Source organism: Schistosoma haematobium, chromosome 7 (genome assembly GCF_000699445.3).
Source record: "Schistosoma haematobium chromosome 7, whole genome shotgun sequence".
Taxonomy (NCBI): Eukaryota; Metazoa; Platyhelminthes; class Trematoda; order Strigeidida; family Schistosomatidae; genus Schistosoma; species Schistosoma haematobium.
In genome coordinates, this window is record NC_067202.1 from 7,120,399 (window position 1) to 7,144,699 (window position 24,301).

A 24,301-nucleotide genomic window follows, 5' to 3' on the forward strand; every position below is an offset into this window, starting at 1 on the left:
CTACATACGCGTGGACATGTGAGAGCATTCAGAGGGAGTGATCGGACTCTCCCCACTCTCAGCAGTATCAGGGTATTTGGGTATTTGAATAATACATTTCATAATGACATATAGATTTCCTATTGAACACACCATCATACAAACAGAAAGCTCCCATATCACGTAACAAATCGTTTTTACGTTGAATAACTAGTCATATACAATAACGATCATTGATTTGTGTTTGTCGTATCTTCACCTTCATAGTGCAGTGAAATTCATTCAAATATTATGATGATTAATATATATGAAGTCTCCAACGAGAATGGATATCTCAGTAGTTAAAAAAATAAGCTTTGAAACTGCATGGACCCATTCAAGAATACATAAATGAAGTATCGACTTGGATAATTATGTTTCCTTAAATTACATTCTACATTTCGGTGTACTGCATTAACTTTAAAGGGAATTCTTATATTTAATCATTCATGAGTATATCTATATTTTCATTACTTACTATGATGCACAATATGCGAAAGGTAGAAGTTTTTAATTTACAGACAGCGAAATAACTGCAAATAATATCTGAATAATACTAGACGGATTTGGAAACAGTGAATCCTGAAGTATCAGATAACAGAAATAGTCATTTACTCGAATCCTCCCTGCCTAAACATCTATTTTATCCCGAAGAAAATAAATGAATTGTAACTGCTATGCACGAAACCCACTGGACTCAAGCTGGACAGAAAAGGCTAGCTACGAGAGAGATGCTGCTATACTCCGGTCACAAAGAGGGAAATGCTCCACACACTCGTGGAGTCGCTCTAATGCTATCCAAATAAGCACGAAATGCACTTGTAGGATGGGAATCCCACGGATCCAGAATCATCAAAGCATCATTCAAAACAAAGAAGGAGGGGATCACAATGAATATTATCCAGTGTTATGCACCCACCAATGATAGCAACGACGACATTAAAGATCAATTCTACGAGCGGCTGCAGTCAATCATTGAGAAATGCCCAAGAAAGGACCTCACCATTCTGATGGGAGATCTAAATGCCAAAGTTGGAATAGACAACACCGGATATGAAGATATCATGGGACGACATGGACTGGGTGAGAGAAACGAAAATGGAGAAAGATTTGTAAATCTATGTGCATTCAACAAATTGGTCATTGGAGGCACAATATTTCCACACAAGCGTATACACAAGGCTACATGGATCTCACCGGACCACACTACAGAGAACCAGATAGATCATATTTGCATCAATAAGAAATTCCGAAGGGCAATGGATGATGTGAGAACCAAGAGAGGAGCTGACATAGCTTCAGATCACCACCTAGTTGTAGCCAATTTAAAACTGAAGCTAAAAAAGAACTGGACAAGTGGACAAACAGCACTACAAAGATTCAATACAGCCTTCCTTCGAGATACTGACAAACTCAATGAATTCAATATAGCTCTCAACAACATGTTCCAAGCCTTTCAAGATCTACTGAAAGAAGAAGAAACTACTATGGAGGACAACTGGAAAGGCATCAAAGGAACATTGACTTCAACGTGTCAAGAGGTTCTGGGCCTAAAGAAATACCATCATAAGGAATGGATCTCTATAGAAACACTGGACAAGATCAAAGAAAGGAAGAACAAGAAGGCAGTAATAAACAACAGCTGAACACGAGCAGAGAAAGTCCAAGCACAAGCTGAATACATAGAAGCAAACAAGCAAATGAAGAGGAGCATTAGAGCCGACAGGAAGAAATACGTGGAAGAATTAGCAACGACGGCAGAAAAAGCTGCTAGAGAAGGAAATATGAAACAGCTTTACGATACAACGAAAAAACTAGCAGGGAAATACAGTAAACCAGAGAGGCCGGTCAAAGACAAAGAAGGCAAGCCAATCACTGAAATTCACCAACAGCGAAACTGATGGGTAGAATACTTCGGGGAACTCCTGAATAGGCCGGCTCCAATGAATCCACCGGACATCGAAGCAGCACACATAGATCTTCCTATAGATGTCAACCCACCAACGACGGAAGAAATTAGAATGGCCGTCAGACAAATCAAGAACGGGAAAGCAGCAGGACCCGACAACATACCAGCTGAAGCACTGAAATCAGACATCGAAGCAACCACAAGCATGCTTTACCTTCTATTCAAAAAGATTTGGGAGGAGGAACAAGTGCCGATGGACTGGAAAGAAGGACACCTCGTCAAGATTCCAAAGAAAGGAGATCTGAGCAAATTTGAAAACTACAGAGGCATTACACTACTGTCAATACCAGGGACGTTCTTCGACAGAGCGTTGCTGAAATGGATGAAAGACGCGGTAGACGCCCAACTTCGAGGTCAACAAGCTGGATTCCGTAAGGATCGGTCGTGCACAGACCAAATTGCAACACTACGGATCATCGTCGAACAATCAGTTGAGTGGAACTCATCACTATACATCAACTTCATCCATTATGAAAAGGCATTCGACAGTGTAGATAGGAGGACATTATGGAAACTTCTTCGACACTACGGAGTTCCTGAGAAGATTGTCAACATTATCCGGAACTCATACAACTGACTACAGTGCAAAGTAGTGCATGGAGGACAGCTGACAGATGCATCCCAAGTAAGGACCGGAGTCAGACAAGGCTTTTTACTCTCTCCCTTCCTCTTTCTTCTGGTGGTCGACTGGACTATGAAGACCTCGACATCTGAAAGGAAACATGGAATACAATGGACAACTCAGAACCAATTAGACGATTTGGACTTCGCAGATGACTTAGTCCACCTATCGCATACACATGAACAAATGTAGATAAAGACATCCAGTGTAGCAGTAGTCTCTACATCAGTAGGCCTCAGCATACACAAAGGGAAAACCAAGGTCCTCAAATTCAAAACGAAGAACAGCAATCCAATCACACTTGATGGCGAAACTCTGGAAGATGTAGAGTCCTTCACATACCTAGGAAGCATCATCGATGAACAAGGAGGTTCAGGTGCAGACGTAAATGCGAGGATTGGCAAAGCAAGGGCCGCATTCCTACAATTGAAGAACATATGGAACTCAAAACAACTTTCAACCAATATCAAAGTGAGAATCTTCAATACGAACGTCAAGGCAGCTCTACTGTATGGAGCTGAAACTTGGAGAACTACAACAACCACAATCAAGAAAGTACAAGTATTTATAAATAGCTGTTTACGCAAGATACTCAACATCCATTGGCCGGATACCATCAGCAATAGCCTTCTGTGAGAGAGAACAAACTAGCTTCCAGCTGAAGAAGAAATTAGGAAAAGACGATGGAAATGGATAGGACATACATTACGCAAATCATCAAACTGCATCACGAGACAAGCCCTAACTTGGAATCCTGAAGGGAAGCGGAAAAGAGAAAGGCCAAAGAACACATTGCGTCGGATAATAGAAGCAGATATGAAAAGGATGAATAGGAACTGGAAGGAGCTAGAAAGGATTGTCCAGGACAGAGTTGGATGGAGAATGCTGGTGAGCGGTCTATGCTCCTTCACGAGGAGTAACAGGCGTAAGTAAGTAAGTAAGTAACTGCTATGCATTATCTATAGACTATTATTACATATATTACAATTAAATAATTATTATGTAACTAGATTATATATATTCGTATTACTTTGATCATAAACTTCAATTTCACCCTTGACTAGTATTATGCGATTTAACATTTTCAGTTTATCTCCAATCTGTTAATTACGGTCTCATACAGAGAGACGCTTTCTGACTGATATTAAATAATTATTATTTTCTATTTTATAGTACTATTTGGTATGATCTGCTTATTTATTAACTGCGTATGGTTGAAATACATGATACATATAGTGGAACCAGAAAGTGTGTTATGAACTAAAACGGGGAAGCCTAGGAAAGAAGGACCAATAAGAATTCAGAGTTGACACAAGGCTATTAGTGCTATTGATGGGTCATTGGTTTAGCACAATAATAAGGTCATATGAGCCAGTATTCTGATTGTCGAATTTGTCACGCGATAACTAACAGGGGCGGAATTCACAACACTAAGAAGATCCCGAAAAATGCCATTTCAAATATCGCAGTGAATAAATATGACAATTAACAAACATCGTTAAAGTTTGGACTAATCATTTAAATCACACCAATCAAATACAATCAGTCAAAATATAAATTTCTTTACAATTTGTGAGAAACAAACAGAATTGTTATCTCCTCTGGGAGATGAAATTCAATCCATTCTCAACTTCCATTTACTCACAATAGTCAATCAAAATAAAACAAAATAAAGGAGATCTATCCTATTCAAAATGAATTTCGTCAAAATATCTATTTTTGTTTACTCAATTAGAGATAGTGGAATAATTCTCATACATATATATATTGTTCATATCGTGAATACTCACTAATCATTATGGTGTTTCTGCTGAAGTTGTTCAATATTTGAATCACGCAATCATCAACACATCTGTTGCTTGTGAGCTAAATATGTAAATAGTGGATATCGAGTTGTTTTATGGCAAACAAACACTTTATATATTTCGATGGGTTATTCATTATTATTCAATTTTATTAATGGAGATTTATAATTGTTCAGACAAAGTAATTTGAATCTATATTGAACGTCAACTATGTGTATTATTATAGTGAGGCTGTTTGTTCAGATGTGAAATGAACAGATTTCTTGTCACAAAGCTTCTATCGAAACAAGAGAGATTTATTTGACTGAACTTTTCATTGATAAATCGAAACTCACTTATACATTACAGTCAACTCTCCACCTCATATACAGTGTGGTTATCATCATTGCATTCTCAATAAATATCATTCGTTCTCCATATCGCTTCACTGCAGATCCACTCATGTTTCAATAGTGTCAACTCGTCTACACTCTACTCAACAACACCGAACTCGGTAACACAGTTGAGAAAAACAAAATATTGAATGATCTAATTAACAACAATGAATGGATGCAATCAAATTATGAATTGATTATTCGAAACAAAACAATTGCAATAGGAGAGAACTGATGAGATTTTCCCAACTGAATGCTTCAGTGTATGTTTCTACCTTGTTTAACTCTACCATATAATTTGAATAAATGAACAAACAACATTGAAAATAATATAATATTTGAAATATTTCAATAAGCAGGAATAATTACATTCAATTTTTCCACTCAATTCTCAATTCAGTTGAACATATCAAGTGGAACCTCGGTAATGCTAACAACAAAATAATATCGGAGCTAAATCCATAATCCCCATTAACCACTAAATCGGATATCTCATTATAGACAATTACGAAACATACAACATCTGTTCATCACTCTCACCACCTAACATGAACACGAGTGTAAAATGGCGTTCGATTGACTGAATGAATCAATGAATGAATGATTGGATGAGTTCGTCGAAATGTAAATTCTCTTCACCACAATTATGGCAGTGTTGTTGGAATATCAATCCAATACAAATCAGCCAATTAATCTATGACATTCAAATCTAATGCGAATATTATTTGACACGGTTTGATATTATCACCTTGTTCACATGACGAACTGTTTTTCATTCAGTCTCATTCAACAGGTTTGCATCGTGATTGTAGACACGCATCTCACAGACTGACAAATCCCAAATACAACGAAATGTGTACTCTACACATCATCATTATCAACAATAATCAACTATTCAAAATCTCGAACAATGAACACGTTCATCAAAACAATTCGGTTTACTCTCACAAAATATTGGGAATTACATAGTCCCTGTTTACCAACAAAAACAACTCAACTATCCAGTTTCATGAATGTGTGCAACACAATCACATTCGACTACATATATTCAATTCATATCTTCATAATCACACATTTATCGATACTAACCACAAAGTATGGGAAACACTCAATTCAACATAACTTGATAAATACCAACACAGTCACTTGATACGTAGAACACGAGTTCTCACTCAGCCATTTCTCACTGAATACATTCACACAACAACACATAACATCATCTAATCAATCAGTTCAACACTCTCACACATATATTTATTTTCTGTGAGCATTGTACAACGTGAGTTATTATGAAAATAATTCACAATGACATGATGGAACAGATACATCCAGTTGACCAGTTCCGAATAGGACGAAATACACGTCGTGATTTCCACTGCTGACCACCATCCAACTCTAATTGAATTGCAATACTTGTTCAAACATTGTTCACTAATTGAACAGTTTACAAAAAGATGGGAGAAACGACTGTCACATCAGAAAACAACATTTCTAATTATTTATTTGAACACAAACTAAATAGTCTGGATAGTAACATATTTCGAATTACATATATATATATATATGGAGACAGAGAGAGACTACCGAGGGGAAAGCGATCAGAAATATTAGCAGTAAATCACTTCTGTTGTTTTCTTGTTGATGTTGATTTTTAATCAAACCTTCAAACACACTGATGAACGTGTGGGTGTGTGTGGGCGAGCGAGAAAGACTGAGAGAGTGAGAGAATGAGCGCATACATGAAGAAAATCACCAAACCATCGCGTTACTCAAGCCTACTCATAATCACTTGATTTTGACTCATGTGATGGAAAGATTTCCTTCTCTCCACAAATCGGAAATTCCAATTGTGATAACTCTTCAAATCAAATGAAATCTTTCAATCAACGTACAAATCTATCAAGTGGATTTGGATAGTATGAACGACACTATCGATTAATGGGCAGACGTATATCATTCAACTTATACAGCATCATAGTAATGCAATTCATCTCCAGCATAGTTCATGTGGTGCTCTTCTGTATACCTTCTGTTTCAAACTTATTTCAATGTAGATTTGACAGTTGTACAATAGACTGCATTCACAAACAAATGTGTTATTTCTCACAACCGTTTCATTAGGCATTATTAGGTAAACGTGAATGAATGAATCATCGAATGAAATACATGAGAAGTTAATAAAGATCACGAAACATATCAATAGTAGTTCGATAAATTAACAGTTCAAATTGTCATCGATCGTGAGCAACATTGTCATTCGAAATTCAACTCTCTGTTAACAGTAATACAAAATACGTCGTCACATTCTCAGTGGAAAATAAGTGTTGCTTCACACTCGAACAACAATGTGTTGCTCTCTTGTTCGGAAATCAGAAAACATGTTTCATAATACACGTTCTGCCTCCCACCATTCGAGGTCAGTCATCATGCTGTCGTCTTCATTGCTTTCACTCTACAGCTTTATCCAATTGATAGAAGCCATTTGCCTCAATCAGTTATTTAGATAAACAACCATCATCAATTCACCAAATTCGTTATTGTCTTTCAACTTCCGACAAAATAGTGTGCAAGGTTCAAATAAGTGAAATGAATAACGACGTATATATTGTAGGGATTTAACAAGTAGTTATCATCGTTATCTTCACTTATCTTATTGTAAACATGAGTGAATGCTTTTGGTGATAACAAAGAGATATAATATAAATATAAATTTCTGACTTGATCAATTAGTTGAGATCGGTCACCGTTACCAGATTTATGCATGAACGTGTGAACTTACAATCCATATGTTAATCAATAATTTTGTTCAAGAAGTTTAGAGAAATGAATTTACCATTGTATCAGAACTCAATTCATGCAATGCTTGTAGTAATTGAGGAGTCTCACAATAGAACGAAACGGCCATCCAGAAACGGCTTTCATGTTTTCCATGGTGGTCTAGTTTCAATTGACTCATGATGTCAACTGTCAACTATTGAAATTACTACAATCTCCACAGAAAACCCTTTCTGATATTCATAACTATTTATAAGTTAATTAATTTATCATGAGAAATTTTGTGATACATTCACTAAGTTTTTAGGTCGTTAGTCTACAAATCCCGGTTTCGAGTCCCCGTTTGAACGTCATGTCTGAGATGCAGTTACATTAAGCATGTGCATTTAGGCTATATCAAAGCAATACGCATAGTATGCACACGTGCAAATAATAGACTGATCATTTACAATCCTAAACATCAATGGGAAGATTCACGTAAACATTACCATGTGAATGTAATCATTGAGTATACAATAATTATTTAGTTGCTTTGTTGACACAAATTAGTACAATATGAACAGAGTTTATTTTACAATCTCTGTAGTAATCTTAAAATTAAGTAGTATCAATGATATTCATATAAAATTTTGTATTCTTGTGTCATTATATATAAATTCTAATAGTTTATTTATATAGTCTGATTAAATTTATACATACATTTCTATATTATTTATCTCAATGAATATCTGCGTCAGTTACACGTTACTTTATTATCAAGATAAGATTATTCTTTGACAATCCAACACTGTATGTACAGGTTATCATCATCAGGAAATCTAATATTAAGCGGATAATTAAAGAGATATATTTGAAGTAATAAAAAGGAAATCTGCACCAAGTGTAATTCATTCACACTCAACAACAACAAATAAGTGGAAAAATGACAACCAAAAAAGAAGACAACACAATTTAAAAAAATTAAAAAAAAGAATTTTTATATTGTTTGTTTGATCAGGATATAGGTACCACAATAGGACGAAACGCCTATTCTGAATTCTACTATACTATCTATCATCCACTTTTGTTTAAAATAATAAGATATAATAAACTTCCTGTTTAATGTTTTATTTTTAGTCTAAATTTATCAGACTAAGTTTTACTATATTGATTGGTGATAAAATCTGTTGTAGGATTTTTTTTGAGAAAAAAAATTATTGTTTTAATAAGACTCAATTTTAACTAAAAAGTAGCATTTGTTTTTTAGTTATTACATAATTTCATCTCATTTATCGTAGAATACAGTTGAGTTTATAATAATTGTTGGGGGAGGGCGTTTGATCCCCAGAACTCACTTGGAAAAGGATCTTATCTTGTAATTTTATTCAGAAAATTTGAAATTCTTTGTTTTCGCGCCAAAAGTGCACTTTTCACCTTCATGTTGTATTTCCCACTTGGGAGAATCTTAAATGCGATTGGTCCGTTGTGTCTTTTAGTATGCTATTTTGTATTTCTTCCAAAGGACGGTTTCGTGCTGTATATATACGTTTTGATTTGTGTCTGATGTTACTGCTCGTTTTCTGACTTTCGTGGAATATACTTTCTCATTCCAAGTTTGAACTTCTACCTCTAGTTAGCGGGGCTGGGATGCATCGAATAGCTAGCTTATTGGTCTTTGTTCACCGAGTCTTTGTTCCGTTAGCAGTTTAAGTGAACACGTAACCGCTTCAAACTTAGCAATAATAAACTAAAGAGATTATTGACAATTATTATGTTGTGTAAAATGAACTTATTTAATTTATCAGAATATCCGGTGTTGTCCATACTGACTTTGGCATTTGGGTCTCCCATCAGGATTGTCAGGTCCTTCCCTGGGCACTTCGTTATAATCGATTGTAGCCTCGAGTAGAACTGATCTTTATCATCATCATCATCATTGCTATCATTGGTGGGTGCATAACACTGGATAACATTCATTGTAATTCCCTCCTTCACTGTTTTGAAGGATACTTTGATGATTCTGGATCTGTGAGATTCCCATCCTATAAGTGTATTTCGTGCTTCCTTGGACAACATCAGAGCAACTTGATGCGTGTGTGGAGCATTTTCCTCTTTGTGACCGGAGTATAGCAGCATCTCTCTCGTATTTAGCCTTTTCTGTCCAGCTTGGGTCTAGTGGGTTTTGCTGATTCCCAGTACTGCCAAATTGTATCTCCTCATTTCTGTTGCTATTTGACTGGTCTTCCCGGTCTCACACATTGTTCGGACGTTCCATATACCTACAAAACTGTTGTTGTGGTTGTTAGAAGGGGTGTATCTGTTCCGTGTCATCCGAATAATCTCGACTCTCATCATGAGGCGTCATAACTCTTCCTTTGACTTGTAGAGCAGAGTTTAAATTGTTTAATTTGGTTGGCGTTGTATAGCAAGGTTGTTTTCTGCGAGATGGAGTTGTTGACCCCACGTCCAACCCTTCTCGTTTGTGTGGGCTTTGAAACGATAGTAACTCTAGAAGTGCTATAGGAAGAATTACACAATATATAAAGCATCAACTATAAATGATAATTTAAAAGGATATTAAACACTGTTAAGCAATAAGTTATTTTTTCAGTTGCATCAGTATTTATGCAACAAAATTTAGGATAAATTACCAATAATGAGTATACCATTGTGTTTAGATAAGTTTAACTGCTTTTTTGGACTCAGTCAGGTGTACTATTTTTGGTGTGTTTAATCTCGTTCATTGTTTCATCTAAAAATTTGACAAAAACAATCGTATTTCCCGGTTGAGTGTAGTACATAAAAGTTACAGTAATATTGTGAATTTTATTAAACTTTGATCCAATGAGCTATCAGTTTGTTATTAAACATATGATATGGAAATTCCTCAAAAATGACCTTTTTCATGACACCATTCTCCTCATTTCAGGATTCAGAAACTTTAAGAAGACGATCTTCAAATACAGATATTTTTAAACTCGTTCTGCTTTGAGACTTCAAATTCAGTCGTCATTATCATTTAAATTTTTCTCATTTAATAGGAATAATGATAAATAACTAATCATCATATTCCACATCAATAACTCAGTCGTGTGATCGTTGAAATGAATTTAATTCCATATGTAGCCATATGTAAGCACTGTTATGAATATTCAAATAGGATTGAAAAAGCCGTTCAACTGGCTTGATGTTTATGTTAATATTGAACCTAGGACCTTTGGTCTTGTATGAGAACACTTATCCTCTAGACCAGTGAGCCGGTATCCAACATTGATAATGTTTAACTTTAATCAGTATAAGAGATTGCTCGACCAACTTTGATTATCTTCACAGGGTGTATTCTTTACGCCTGACACTGTTGCACAGGTGTTTGTTCTGAATTCATGATTTGATTTATTATTATTGTGACCAAATGTATTTGATGTAAATGATGTACAATTATTGAAACAGTTTGATACAACAATATTTTATGTTTGCAATACGAGATTGACGCCGAGAATTTTCTTCATGAATAACTGATACACTGAACCAACGAGAAATAAGTCAAACAGTAAATGAGCGATGCCAAAGTGCTCACGCTATTTGCTTAACTTTCTGAAGAAACAGAGATAAACTATTAGTGGAATAATAAACTTGATTTTTAAAGGAACAAATTGACATCCAGACGACTGATTTTGTGCACATGTTTTCTATTTGATTAGCCAAGGGAATCTTCCTACAAACTTTTTATAATCTCAAGTGAGTTCCAGGGTGTAGATTCAAAAGGATGCAAAAATACATCAGTAACCTAGTAAAACAACACCAAAACATAAAATAATATTTTCCACTAAGAAAGTAACAATGTATTTTGTTATACTGAAAGCAGCTAGTTGAAATTCCAATGACAATTACTAATATCAAATCAGGTCTATCATCCTGTATCTTTAATTTTAGTAAAGTGAGAAAAATTTTAAACATTGAATGTTAACTCAGTGATATAAAAGTAGAGTACTTGCTGAGAAAACTGAAGATTGTGAGTTCAATCTCTTATGAAACTCTTGGTGCACCATACTGTAGAGTTCGAAAAGAGAATGAATAAATTATCCAGTTATGTTTCGTGATCAGCGATTTTTCAACTACAATTAATATGTAATTACATTTTTCTTTACATTGACTACAATTTAAGCCTATCTAAAGAGGTAGTTTAAAATACATGTAAGTATAAAATAATTATAAAATATCAGTTGAAAGGAATTTAATATTTGAAGTGTAGTCCTCATTACTGGCTGACATAAAACAGAGATCAGCATAAGAATGGGAGTGCTGATGATTTGCTTCATTCTGAGTTTTGAACTAATCAGCAATTTGTGCCCAAAAGTAAGAAGTCTCGTGATATTCATAAGATACAGATCGAATCACTTCTTAATGAACATCATACTTGGTCATCATGATAAATGTCATCGTATTTACGGAACGACTAGTTTGCTGAATTTGAAATATATTCGATTAATTCAGGAGGTCGAACTAACTGTTGTTGATTTGTACTCCTCGACTTAATGGTGATGTTGTAAAAAACTTATCGTTTTAATTTTTGCTATTTACCAATACTACGTGACTGACACTTGTGAAACACTATTCGCACTGTGATGTTTATTTGTTTCCTTGCCATTCTAATCTATTCTACGAAATTTCATCATCTCATGTACTTGCCGTTTTAATTGATGAAGTATCGTTATGTTTTATTTTTACCATCTGTCTAGTTAACATAAATGTGATTTCATATTGACAGTGTTTGTACCAAACAAATTGACGACCTCAAAACTTAGTGAATGTATCACAAAATTTCTCATGATAAATTAATTAACTTATAAATAGTTATGAATATCAGAAAGGGTTTTCTGTGGAGATTGTAGTAATTTCAATAGTTGACAGTTGACATCATGAGTCAATTGAAACTAGACCACCATGGAAAACATGAAAGCCGTTTCTGGATGGCCGTTTCGTTCTATTGTGAGACTCCTCAATTACTACAAGCATTGCATGAATTGAGTTCTGATACAATGGTAAATTCATTTCTCTAAACTTCTTGAACAAAATTATTGATTAACATATGGATTGTAAGTTCACACGTTCATGCATAAATCTGGTAACGGTGACCGATCTCAACTAATTGATCAAGTCAGAAATTTATATTTATATTATATCTCTTTGTTATCACCAAAAGCATTCACTCATGTTTACAATAAGATAAGTGAAGATAACGATGATAACTACTTGTTAAATCCCTACAATATATACGTCGTTATTCATTTCACTTATTTGAACCTTGCACACTATTTTGTCGGAAGTTGAAAGACAATAACGAATTTGGTGAATTGATGATGGTTGTTTATCTAAATAACTGATTGAGGCAAATGGCTTCTATCAATTGGATAAAGCTGTAGAGTGAAAGCAATGAAGACGACAGCATGATGACTGACCTCGAATGGTGGGAGGCAGAACGTGTATTATGAAACATGTTTTCTGATTTCCGAACAAGAGAGCAACACATTGTTGTTCGAGTGTGAAGCAACACTTATTTTCCACTGAGAATGTGACGACGTATTTTGTATTACTGTTAACAGAGAGTTGAATTTCGAATGACAATGTTGCTCACGATCGATGACAATTTGAACTGTTAATTTATCGAACTACTATTGATATGTTTCGTGATCTTTATTAACTTCTCACGTATTTCATTCGATGATTCATTCATTCACGTTTACCTAATAATGCCTAATGAAACGGTTGTGAGAAATAACACATTTGTTTGTGAATGCAGTCTATTGTACAACTGTCAAATCTACATTGAAATAAGTTTGAAACAGAAGGTATACAGAAGAGCACCACATGAACTATGCTGGAGATGAATTGCATTACTATGATGCTGTATAAGTTGAATGATATACGTCTGCCCATTAATCGATAGTGTCGTTCATACTATCCAAATCCACTTGATAGATTTGTACGTTGATTGAAAGATTTCATTTGATTTGAAGAGTTATCACAATTGGAATTTCCGATTTGTGGAGAGAAGGAAATCTTTCCATCACATGAGTCAAAATCAAGTGATTATGAGTAGGCTTGAGTAACGCGATGGTTTGGTGATTTTCTTCATGTATGCGCTCATTCTCTCACTCTCTCAGTCTTTCTCGCTCGCCCACACACACCCACACGTTCATCAGTGTGTTTGAAGGTTTGATTAAAAAATCAACATCAACAAGAAAACAACAGAAGTGATTTACTGCTAATATTTCTGATCGCTTTCCCCTCGGTAGTCTCTCTCTGTCTCCATATATATATATATGTAATTCGAAATATGTTACTATCCAGACTATTTAGTTTGTGTTCAAATAAATAATTAGAAATGTTGTTTTCTGATGTGACAGTCGTTTCTCCCATCTTTTTGTAAACTGTTCAATTAGTGAACAATGTTTGAACAAGTATTGCAATTCAATTAGAGTTGGATGGTGGTCAGCAGTGGAAATCACGACGTGTATTTCGTCCTATTCGGAACTGGTCAACTGGATGTATCTGTTCCATCATGTCATTGTGAATTATTTTCATAATAACTCACGTTGTACAATGCTCACAGAAAATAAATATATGTGTGAGAGTGTTGAACTGATTGATTAGATGATGTTATGTGTTGTTGTGTGAATGTATTCAGTGAGAAATGGCTGAGTGAGAACTCGTGTTCTACGTATCAAGTGACTGTGTTGGTATTTATCAAGTTATGTTGAATTGAGTGTTTCCCATACTTTGTGGTTAGTATCGATAAATGTGTGATTATGAAGATATGAATTGAATATATGTAGTCGAATGTGATTGTGTTGCACACATTCATGAAACTGGATAGTTGAGTTGTTTTTGTTGGTAAACAGGGACTATGTAATTCCCAATATTTTGTGAGAGTAAACCGAATTGTTTTGATGAACGTGTTCATTGTTCGAGATTTTGAATAGTTGATTATTGTTGATAATGATGATGTGTAGAGTACACATTTCGTTGTATTTGGGATTTGTCAGTCTGTGAGATGCGTGTCTACAATCACGATGCAAACCTGTTGAATGAGACTGAATGAAAAACAGTTCGTCATGTGAACAAGGTGATAATATCAAACCGTGTCAAATAATATTCGCATTAGATTTGAATGTCATAGATTAATTGGCTGATTTGTATTGGATTGATATTCCAACAACACTGCCATAATTGTGGTGAAGAGAATTTACATTTCGACGAACTCATCCAATCATTCATTCATTGATTCATTCAGTCAATCGAACGCCATTTTACACTCGTGTTCATGTTAGGTGGTGAGAGTGATGAACAGATGTTGTATGTTTCGTAATTGTCTATAATGAGATATCCGATTTAGTGGTTAATGGGGATTATGGATTTAGCTCCGATATTATTTTGTTGTTAGCATTACCGAGGTTCCACTTGATATGTTCAACTGAATTGAGAATTGAGTGGAAAAATTGAATGTAATTATTCCTGCTTATTGAAATATTTCAAATATTATATTATTTTCAATGTTGTTTGTTCATTTATTCAAATTATATGGTAGAGTTAAACAAGGTAGAAACATACACTGAAGCATTCAGTTGGGAAAATCTCATCAGTTCTCTCCTATTGCAATTGTTTTGTTTCGAATAATCAATTCATAATTTGATTGCATCCATTCATTGTTGTTAATTAGATCATTCAATATTTTGTTTTTCTCAACTGTGTTACCGAGTTCGGTGTTGTTGAGTAGAGTGTAGACGAGTTGACACTATTGAAACATGAGTGGATCTGCAGTGAAGCGATATGGAGAACGAATGATATTTATTGAGAATGCAATGATGATAACCACACTGTATATGAGGTGGAGAGTTGACTGTAATGTATAAGTGAGTTTCGATTTATCAATGAAAAGTTCAGTCAAATAAATCTCTCTTGTTTCGATAGAAGCTTTGTGACAAGAAATCTGTTCATTTCACATCTGAACAAACAGCCTCACTATAATAATACACATAGTTGACGTTCAATATAGATTCAAATTACTTTGTCTGAACAATTATAAATCTCCATTAATAAAATTGAATAATAATGAATAACCCATCGAAATATATAAAGTGTTTGTTTGCCATAAAACAACTCGATATCCACTATTTACATATTTAGCTCACAAGCAACAGATGTGTTGATGATTGCGTGATTCAAATATTGAACAACTTCAGCAGAAACACCATAATGATTAGTGAGTATTCACGATATGAACAATATATATATGTATGAGAATTATTCCACTATCTCTAATTGAGTAAACAAAAATAGATATTTTGACGAAATTCATTTTGAATAGGATAGATCTCCTTTATTTTGTTTTATTTTGATTGACTATTGTGAGTAAATGGAAGTTGAGAATGGATTGAACTTCATCTCCCAGAGGAGATAACAAATTTATTCAACGTATATCTAGGATGAATGGTTGATTTTGTTGTGTCAATTAATCATTGATAATTACATTGAATATTTGGGTCTGTGTTTCTGAAAAATTGTAATCTATTACACATTGTGTATGATTGAAATGAATCGAGGAAACTTCAACGGTTTTCTTTGAATATCATTGGTATATTGAAGTCACATATTGATACTTTTGTTGAACTTGTGAAATTTCACGGTACTTGCCAAATCTTCCGGCAGTCAGGTCACTGATTATTTAACGGTTTGCTGATCCTAATCAATGTGAATTACAACCAACACGCATCATTTAATAGTACTCTATTGACTGATCTATGTGGCAGTGGTCTCACTTTGTTCTTTGTACCTCCTGTTACTAATATATTTCTGTATTCACGTTGTTTGTGTTGTACATTCATCAAAGTAGCCACAGTACACGGATACGATGATAGGTTAATCCACGTTACGTACTAACTATAAGGTGTGATTTCAACTTTAGCTGGTTGGTCATACCATTCCCGTCTAACTCGAGTAAGCCCCCAGTCATTCGCTGCTGATCATCTACGTTGATGATCAACACCAATATTGTTAGAGAAGTATCTTACCCTGATTCCAGATGTAATGCGACAATGAATGCAAGAGTATACCTTGCAGAGAATCTAAAACTCGATTTATTGTGGTTAGATCTGGGAGAGACACTACAATTAGCGAACAATTCGATTAACATCATTAGGAGCCGAGTCAGAACCCCTAACACGTCAGAGATAAACCAGAAGAGCACCGTGTTACAAAGACATCACCATATGTCTACAGAAAGATTGGGAGAATGCACAGGGGTTAAAGCATTACTAATCCTCAGATCCTGTGCTACTCCCGTTCGTTCACCTAAAAGACCTGTGCCTTATGCTCCCTTCCCAGTGGTTGAACAGAAACTCAAGCGGCTTCGGAAAATGGCTGTCACTGAACCTGTGAAATTCTCAGATCGGCCTGTGTCGATAGTGCTGGTTGAGAGACTCAACTGTAGTGGATTACTCCAGCGGGACAAACTAAGCTCTCGGAATTCAACAGTATCCCCTTACTTTTACCTAAAGATCTTTTTACCGAGCTGAACAGTGGAACATTTTCTGCAAAATCGGACTTTTCAGACTCGTATTTGCAAATTCTGGTATTTGATGAGTGTAAAGATCTCCCCACGATCAATACACACAAGGACCTATTCCAATATCACCGACTGCCCTTTGCAGTCAAGATGGCACCCTCTGTATTCCAGCAAGTGATAGATACCATGTTATAAGGTACTCCAGGAGTTATATCACAATCATGAGAGCAGAAAAAATGGACTTACAAAAGAAACTTGACCAGGTGCTATCACGCATAGCTGAATACGGCTTTTACCTTCGCGCATAAAAGTGTGACATTTATATAAAACAGGTACGATACTTCGATTTTATAACAGATAAAGATGGATGTAGACGAGACCCAGCTGTAAAAGTCATGTCCAGACCGACGAATATCCCTACTCTACGATCTTTCTTAGAATTGGTTATTCGTTACGGAACTTCCATTCCTGTTCTCCATTGTCCGCGTGCCTCACTAAACCACCTGATAGAAAGGAATGTAAAATGGGATCGGTCGGCAAGTTGTCAAGCAGGTTTTGAGAAAATCAAGCAACTCCTAGCCTAAAACCTTTTACTTACGCGTTATGATTCTTGTTTGCCTAGTTTGGTTGATTCAGATGCTTCAAATTATGGTATAGAAACAATCACCTCTCGTATTTTGACCGATAGATCTGAAAAAGCGACCTCTCATGCAGCCAGATCATTAACAACGACAGAACGGAACTATAGCCAAATTGAGAAGAAAGCTTCATTGGTTATCTTTGCCATAAAAAGTTCCACAACATGGTATTTGGTCTGTAATTCACTCTACTATCAGATCATAAACCATTATTCGCCATATATGGGTCAAGAAAGAGGATCTCTATTCATACGGCTAGCTGACTACGACGACGGACAACTACACTTCAGGGCTACGATTTCAAGACCAGGCACCGGTATACTATAGCTTCTGGTCAAGCTGATGCTTCGTTGAGATTAACAGATTCTCAGGCAAAAACCTCGGAAAATACTCTCTCGGCAAACATGGAAACTGGAAAAGAAGTCCGTCGCGTATTGCACTATGCAATCGATGTACTTCCAATTACCTTAGAAGCTATCGACGAAACTTTCGAAAATAAAGATATTAATAGAAGTTATAAGTTATCTTCTTGCAAGGTGGCCAGACCATCTCTTCGAAGGGGAGCTTTTGCAAAACTATATTGATGGTTGTCGGCTCATGTATCACATTCAGCGACCGAATTATTATCACAGAATTACTGCGCTAAAGGGTTCTCAAGCAATTTCACAGTGGCCATCCTAAGATCAATAAAATAAAGTCGTAAGCTCAAAGTCACGTTTATTGGTCATAAATAGGCAGAGATATCGAAGACAAATGCCATAGCTGTTCGTCTTGCCTGGAACCTGTTAGAATCCTTTTAAATTGTGAACCATAGCAGTGGCCTAAACCTCCAGGACTCTGGGAGAGACTTCATGAACATTTTATTGGTCCAGTTTAAGGAAAAATGTTCCGAGTTATCGTGGATGCACTGATAAATTGGCCGGAAATATGTACTATGCCGAACTGTACAACCGAAGAAACAATCAACGAAGTGTCTATTCTGTTCGGCCGTTTCGGGGTGCCAACAATCTTAGTAACGGACGATGACAAACAATTCTCGTTAAATTTTTTCAAATGATTCTGTGATGTGGATGGGATAATTCACTTGCGCTAGCCACCCATCATCCTCAGTCTAATGGACAAGCAAAATGCTTCATAGGCACCTTCAGTAGAGCATTGCTTAAAGAGGAAGGGAAGGGGACGCCAAGTCAAATATCACCTTACAGAGCTACCCCCAACTCTGTTGTGCCAGAATGAAATTCATTAACCGAAGTCCCATTTGGAAGAATCATCCGGACGATTTTTAACGTCATGCTATCACCCTGAAAGGTATATGTCCACAGAAAAAGTAGTTATATTCTCACTTTTGACGTCGGGGGAAAGAGTACTTACCAAATCATAACAGGGACAAAATCAGTGGGAACCAGGGATAGTTCTGCGAAGACTAGGCAGAAATTTTTTTAATGTCCGAAAAGCTCTATGAACATGCATTAGATATACGAACCAAATCTATAAATATAGAGTCGATGCACACCAGAGATAGTCAAGTGAATCAACCGTTGGAGGTAATCGCAGATACTTCAATGATAGAAACGTTCAAGAATACCGTAAAGAGCAAAAAAATTAAGGTCTCGACGTGGAGGACAACAAAAGAGAACGCTGTTGAGAACCAGTTACCAGGTTACAAGTGGACCCCAGCAGGAAATCTTATTCCAGGGAGAAATTGGGATGGCTCCCAAAAAGCACAACGAAGCCCCCAGATGTTTTAAAGGAGCCGAAGAGATCCCATCCAATTAGGACCTAATAGAGTCTTCTAGAATATTAACGTGGTATGCTATGATTGGACACGTGTTTAACCCTTCTACTTGCGGATTGGCTGGATCATAATGATGTTATAATCTATACTGAAAACTATAAATATCGCTGTTTTTCTGTACATTTTTAACTCACCCAATAATCCCTTCTGCTTCTTCTGTCTTTTGATTTGCAACTGTGGGGGTTCTACGCGTTCAAATGCCGATAGTTGCCGTAATCAACTAAAGGACGTAACATTCACTAACTGCTACATCAACGAGATCCAGAATGATAATAATAATTTACATATCACTTGAAATGTTTCGGTCAGTCAATAAATTTGAATGAATTGAACTGGTAGTTAGTTAATCAATAATCTAATGTGTATGTGCGTGTGTGTGTATAAATCTCAAAATCAATAATTTGACTGACCTGAATAAGAAATGCAAATCAATAAAGTATATATTTACTTTCTTCTTAACACTCATGAAAACATATTTTTTTCAATGATTTCCTAGTTTTATCAGTCGTGGGTTTATATAATCTTAATCTTAACGTATTCATATTATTAATATTAACTATGAGTGACAAGTGAATAATAGACAAGGTACGGTTTATGACATTCTATCTTATACTTACTTACTTACTTACTTACTTACGCCTGTTACTCCTAGTGGAGCGTAGGCCGCCGACCAGCATTCTCCAACCCACTCTATCCTGGGCCTTCCTTTATAGTTCCATCCAATTCTTGTTCATTTTTCTCATGTCTATCTCCATTTCCTGGCGTAATGTGTTCTTTGGTCTTCCTATTCTCCTTCGGCCTTGAGGATTCCATGTGAGGGATTGCCATGTGACGCAGTTGGGTGCTTTCCTCAATGTGTGTCTTATCCACTTCCAGAGCTTCTTCCTGATTTCTTTCTCCGCTGGGATCTGGTTTGTTCTCTCCAGCAGTAGGTTGTTGATAATAGTATCTGGCCAACGGATCCGAAGTATTTTGCGTAGACAACTGTTAATAAACTTCTGTATCTTCTGGATGATGGCTTTTGTAGTTCTCCAGGTTTCCTCCCCATACAGTAGAACCGTCTTGACATTTGTATTGAAAATCTTGACCTTGGTGTTGGTTGACAGTTGTTTTGAGCTCCAGATGTTCTTCAGTTGTAAATATACTGTTCTTGCTTTACCGATCCGCGCTTTCACATCTGCATCAGATCCACCATGTTCCATTGATGAACATGGCGGATCTTATACTTACCAGTTATGTAGTGGATTAAAAAATTCTAAGTATAGGGTTGTGTAGATTGTTGAGTTATATTAAAATCCTGATTTTATCTTAACAACATTTACAATTTCCACCAACCCTATATCTATAGTAGTTATCATGTCCTCACTAGTGAGTAACTTTGAGAGGAAATTCGCGGAGTTCTAATTGGAGTTGGTGGCCAGTGGAGCTAATTCGCGTCAGGTGTGAGGCAGTTACTCACAGAAAACAGTAAAAGATTATTGCCTAATGTCATGGATCGATTGAAATTAGATATTGGCACAGTTGGATACTGGTTCAGTCATCTAGAGGTTAGGCGTCCGCGCGTGATGAGATCGAAGATTCTGGATCCGGTTTCCGCGTGTGAGATCATTGACGTGCATTGTTAAACAGTGTCGTACTAGGATGAAGATACAAATGTTCACTACTTTATAGACAAAAAAAATCTTCAACATGAGTAGTATTGAAATAAGTTTCGTCATTCAAGACCATGATCATATGTAATTCAAACTCGGTGCTGTGTAAATGTCCATTGACCACTTTATTGAAAGTATTTTCAAGTCCAATTGAGTTCATGAAAGACTTGTTGAAAATTTTAGATGTTACTCCCTTTGAATAACTATGTGGTTATTCACAAACAAATCAGAGATCAAGTTGAATATGATATTATTAATATTTAACTAAAGCTCATTAAATAAAAGATTATATCTCGATGATGATAATTAATTGATCTGATTGAAGTCATATTCTTACTTTTCTTACACTGTCTGTTATATCCGAGCGAAGATTAAATCACGAGTAACTTCTGACACATATTAATTGACTAGTATTATCTATATCTTCTTATGGTATAATTATTCAATAATTAGATTATGCATATCTATATTCCCCTTGTTATAAGCTTTATTTTGATCTATGATTTATTATTGTACGATTTACTGTCCTTATGTTATACTTACTTTATTAATTACGGTCTCCCACGTTTACAATCACTTTTTGGCTGTGTTGTGTACAAATGTTATTTCCTATTTTATGGTGCGTTGCGGTCTGTTTGTTTGATATATAAACCCAGTATGTCTGAAATAAACGATTCGATTCGATTCGCATAGTGGAAGCTGGTATCGGTGTTCTGGACTCAAGTAGACGGGCTAGGCGGATATAGGACCAATAAGGACGCTAGGCTGCTCATACCGGTCGAAGGTCATTGGTTTGGTGGCACAGTGCTAAGATTGTATAAGTCGTATTTTGATTGGTAGTTAAATCATGTGATAACTAGCCAGACATAAATACATAACACTGTCCATAATACTTCTGTTAACATTCATAGGTGAGCTTGACTAAAATTGATTCTGAAAGTTCTAACTGATGTTTTTTTGTTTTCAGAATGCTAATTATAACATTTAATAAGTTTAGCTAGAGTTAATGATTGTGTTTTTCTCTTCAAATCAAGTCTCATTAAGCATTATTAAATAATTCAGAGTACATTTTGTACGACTGATGAAAAAATATATTCTATTAATTAAGGGGTCAGTAATAATTTATCGATCACATCGTTCTAGAATTGTAACAATTTTTTAGTACCTTATGAATAAAACTAATCAATATTTGTTTGGAATAAATAGTTCAATTCGACAACAATATTATCGTTGAATATTAGAAGGGGTTTTGTGGATATTATAGTAATTTTAATAGTTGAAATCATGAGTCAATTGAAGTGCTCACGCACGAGACTGATAGGTCCTTGGTTCGAGTCTCGCAAGGCGGGATCGTGGATGCGTACTGTTGGGGAGTTCCACAGTAGGATAAAACGGCCATCCAGTGCTTCCAGGTTTACCATGGTGGTCTAGTTTCAATTGACTCATGATCTCAACTATTACAATATTATATTTGCTTAATAATGCTTGTGACTTAAGACAGTATCGAGACAACCCGTACAGCATGCACATATGACAATATGAGACTGATCATTGGCAGTACAGTACAGTACAAAATGAATTTAATATTAAGTTCATTGTGACTTATCAGCTGTTAAGTAACTTGATGACAATGTTATTTCCTTTTGTAATGATTATTTTTGACCCAGTTATCTTTTGTTAGCTTAGAATGGACTTTCGGAACCATAAGGTCACTGTGCAAATCTTACTGTTTACAGCAAAGATAACATCTTTATTGAACATTCCTGTTATAAATTGTCTACAAATACAATATCCTTGACAATTAGTGATCCCGTCAAGTATAGTGATATTCACCGAGCTGCAGGAGAGAAATAACAGGAAGTGGGACACAAACATACACTACAACGATTAAACGTTGAGTTTTAACCATCAATTAGACAACAACACCGACTGGGAAGTCGTAAAGAACTGACAAGTACCTTGAATCAGATGTAGACTGCTTAGTGTACACGTGATAACCGAGAAAAATAGTTGTAGGCTTTGGATGACTCAAAACTAGTCTCAGTGATTCAAATAAATTCACGCTGTCTTCCCTTCAATCCCGAGTTCTAGAATTACTTTATACCTTTTATTACGTGAATTATTTGCTTCATAATCTATAAAGCTAATCTCTTTTTATTATCCCCGAGTTTACTACTTTGGTTTCCAATTGAATAAACTTACTTGCTGTCCTTACGTCGTATGACAAGTTGGACCAATGAATATTTATACTACATTTTACATTGCTCTCCACTGACCACGTAGCCAAGTCATAAACTGATCACCTCTTCAGTTTTTCGATTCATTCCCAGAGTTGGAAAATGATGCATAGTATGGAAGTCACTGGGATGATACTAGTAAAATACGACCAATCCAATGAGCTAGATGTTTCAAGCCAGTGACACCAATTGAATTTCAGCAGTGACGAACGTTTGAATTATCGACATTGTGTTGCCATCAAATGTCCGCAGTCCCTCAAATACAACGATGGTCAAAACAGGGAATCTCCGAATATCAGCTAGGAGACACATTGAAGAAAGTAAGCTTAAAGGGAACATATAGCTCCAGAAAAGATGTTTTAAAATGCATATATTTTGTGGTAGTATTCATCGAATTGACCACCCACTGACTTGTGACCATTTTCACAAGACATAACTTTCAACAGAGACAAACTGCCGAGTGAGTTGAAGAACAGAAGTGCACATAGAATGGAAACTAAAGGAAACAGGAGGCCAAAACAATGCAAAATAAATTTATTTATAACACGGCAACTGTAAATATCGTTTGTATAAACAGTGACGACATTTTCGTTATCAATAACCATCATTGGCATATTTCCAAAAGTGAGCAGGTTATTTATAAGTTTTCTAATATTTTCAACTGGACTTTATCTAATATGATTACGTTCCCCTACGTGCGTGTATTTACAAATTCAGATGATTCTGTAGAAACAGCTACATTGGACATACTACCAGACAACAAACCGACGAACAAGGGCACACTTCCCTAAATCATTTGGAGGCGGTTAGACAATCATACTTGGTCGACAGTGGTCATGAAAAGGTAAACAATTTCGAATGAACTACTGTAT